The sequence below is a fragment of the Neomonachus schauinslandi genome, chromosome 14 (assembly GCF_002201575.2).
Source record: "Neomonachus schauinslandi chromosome 14, ASM220157v2, whole genome shotgun sequence".
Taxonomy (NCBI): Eukaryota; Metazoa; Chordata; class Mammalia; order Carnivora; family Phocidae; genus Neomonachus; species Neomonachus schauinslandi.
In genome coordinates, this window is record NC_058416.1 from 66903229 (window position 1) to 66906497 (window position 3269).

Below are 3269 nucleotides of genomic sequence, written 5' to 3' on the forward strand. Positions count from 1 at the left end.
AATAACGCTCTAAAAAAAAAAAAAAAAAAGAATCTGGGCAGAGCTGGGATTGGATTGGGTAGGACATGCCAGGTGGAGGAAACCACTTGAGCCTGGAGGCTGGCACTGGAGGCCTCTCTGGGAGTAGTGAGGGCACAAGGGAACCTTTTGACCTCCTTGGGCCCTTCCTGAGCCCTGAGGTGTCAACACCAATAAGGGAAGTGGCTGAGCTCAGACCCTGAAGGCCAGGCCAGTGGGTCTGGACTTTGAGAGCCCCAGGAGGCTGGTGAATGTGTCACCTGGCTGGGTAACCCATTAACCCCAGCTCACTCATTAAGACCCTGGTGGGTGACCAGAGGGTAAGGGCTGTGGGAAGAAGGGAGTGTTGAGGGCTGGGGACTGCTGAGATGGGTTCTCTGTGTCCTTGTTCCTTGATGAGTTTCTTGGGCGAGGCTGGCCTCCAGCCAGGGGTAGCTGCCAAGGCAGCATGAGGGGGTGTCACCCCACCATCCTGATGCCTTTTATCTCCTAATCACCCCTACTGCGCAGGTATCAGCAACCTAGTGTGCCCCAGGGACCTTGGTCAGACAGAAGGGGTTGGGGGGCTGGGCACCTGGCCCATCTCCTCTGAGAAATGAGGAACTACAGTGGCCTCCAAGGCCCTTCCTGTATTGACAGGCTTGGGTTTGCCCCAGCTCTGTGTCTGGGAAAGCAAGGCATTGGTGGGGCAAGAAGGGTGCTAAGGGAAACCACAGACTCAGTGGTTAGAAACTTGACCCATGACACATGGGGAAGGCCCTACAAACCACTTCCTGAAAGTAGAACCTCACTGCAGCCTCCATCGCGCCCCACCCTGCTGTGGGGGGCTAGGCCTGAGCCTCAGGAAGTGCCAGGTGAGCCTCGGGCCCAGAGTGGGCCCCTGCTGTGGGGACACCACTTCCCAAAATGCAGTCGGGAGCCTCACCGTGTGTGAGCTGGGAGGGCGGTCCAGTCCCCTCCAGAACTGCTGGGACACCATCCCAGGGCCCACTGGGAGCCAGGAAACCTGATGTTACCCCAGAGGGTCCCTTGGTATCTGCACCGAGGAGACAGTTAGTAAGCTGGCCGAACAAAAGTGACTTTGATGCCCAACACCATAGCAACTTAATCAGCTTTAGGGTCACAGAATCCCAAAGGTTTGGTCTCTGATAATCCTATCTCCGACACCCCAGAAAGGTTGGCTTGCATACCTGCCCTGACGGGGGCCCTCACTACCTTCAAAGCCAGCCAAACTGATTGGTCGGCAAGTTCTTCCCAGTGTCAAGCCCCAATTTGCCTTCTCGGAAAGCCTTCTGCGGCTGTGAGAGTCAGCATGCTGTAGGTGGGCCTGACCTCACTTCCTGCCCAATGAGGAGCAGGGGCCTGCCCGACAGACCCTGTTGCCACCTGGCCACAGCCTCTCAGAGCCACACAGACCACACTGACCGGATGGAAGGAAGACTCCAGCTCAGTGAAGAGGCTGCTGTCGCCCCATGGTAGCAGGGAGCCTGGCTGACTCCCGCTGGCCCCATCTGCATCTCCATTTCAACACCTGCCTTTGATGTGCGGCTGGAGGCTGGAGCACTGCCCGTGTGTGGGCCTCCAGCTCATTAACACCTGGGAATGGCTGGCGGCAGGGCCAGTCCGGCACCCGGTGGACCAAGCCCAGCTCCCAAACCCAGAGGCAGGAGAGCATGGGCTCTCGGGTCCCTGGGTTCAGATGCAACCCCTGCCACCCCATGGCCCAGGGTCTCCTCTTCTTGTGCTCTGTTTTCTATCTGGGGAGCAGAAATCATTAAAATAATTGGGGGCACCTCGGGCTCCCTCTCCCTCTGCTCCTCCCCACCCCCGCTCATTCTCGCTCTTTTTCTCTCTCTCTCAAATAAATAAATACAATTTTGAAAAAAAATAATTGTTGGGCGGATTCCCTGAGATGGCTGCATGAGCTACAGTAAGCGCCCGCTACCTCCATGGTTCCCACGCCCAGGCCTGCAGTCGCCTCTGTCCTTGCCTGATGAACGGCTCAGGGCTCAGCGGCAGAAAGTGCCTCCCTCGTCCTGGCTGCCCTGCCCTCTCTGCCCACGACACCCTGCGCAGGTAGCATTTATCACATCACCTCTAATTATCTGCAGTGTCTGCTAGCTCCAGGGGGTGGAGGAGAAAGGCTGAGCCTCTCTGGCCCCAGCCCCCACCCCAGGGCAGGGCCTGGTCTTGTCTCAGAGGGGCATCTGGTCTTGTCTCCGAGGGGCATCAGTCACTGACTCGAGCCTGTCTGTCCACGCCTCTCCAACCCCCCCAACCCCACCCCCGAAACTCCCCCGGGGGGGAAGTGTGCCTCTGTGGTTCTCCTGATGCCAAAACCACCCAACACTTTCCCTGCATGCCCTGCTGGCCCTCCACCAGAGCTTCTAGGAGCCCCCACCCCCTGCCACCTCATTCCTCGGCCTCCTGCATCTCTTCAAGTTGAACTCGGTTACTCTCTGAGTCCTGCTTGCAACATTTTGTGAGTTGCTGTTTCAGAAGCCTCAGGTCCACATGTGTGCCTAAACCTGAGCTAAGTAACAGCCCTCCCCATAGCTCCCCGCAGCCAGCCTAGCCTCAGTGCCCCGGCCCCAACCTCACTGGTCCTGTCCAACAGCCTTACGTCTACCCCCCTCCTGTCTGCACGGGACCCCAGCCCCCCTCACCTGGCAACTCCTCCTCGGGGTCCACAGCCACTGTTTCCCTTCTGTAGCCCCTGCTGAACATGCAAATCTGAGCACTTCTCTCTCACTAAGAACTCTTCAAAGGCCCCCACAACCTCTAGATAAATTCCTGCCTTGCTAGGGCCCCACCCCTTCCTCCCTGAGGCTCATCCCTTGCTCCCTGCTGGAACTTCAAGCTGGCACTCCTCCTTCAGACCCCAGGCTCAATGCAACCTCCTCCGGAAGTCCTCCCCACCCTGCCTCCTGGTCAGGTGTCTTCCTCAGCTCCAGTAATGCCCCAGAGTGCCCCATGGGGCCCCATCACAGCTCCCCACCCCTGTGGGCATAGCTGTTAGTTTGACTTCCTGTGTCTTAGGCTCCACAGTATCCACAGGGCCCAGTGGTCAGCACTGAGTGGGCAAATGAAGGCTGTGGGGTGGCTGCGGGGACTCAGTATAAAGCCATAGAAAATCAATTTGTAAAAACACCGCTGTGTGCTGGACTCTTTGTTGTGTCTAATCCTACAATAAGATGCCAGGCGGGCATCCTATTTTCCCCATGTCATAGATGAGGAAACTGAAGTTTGCA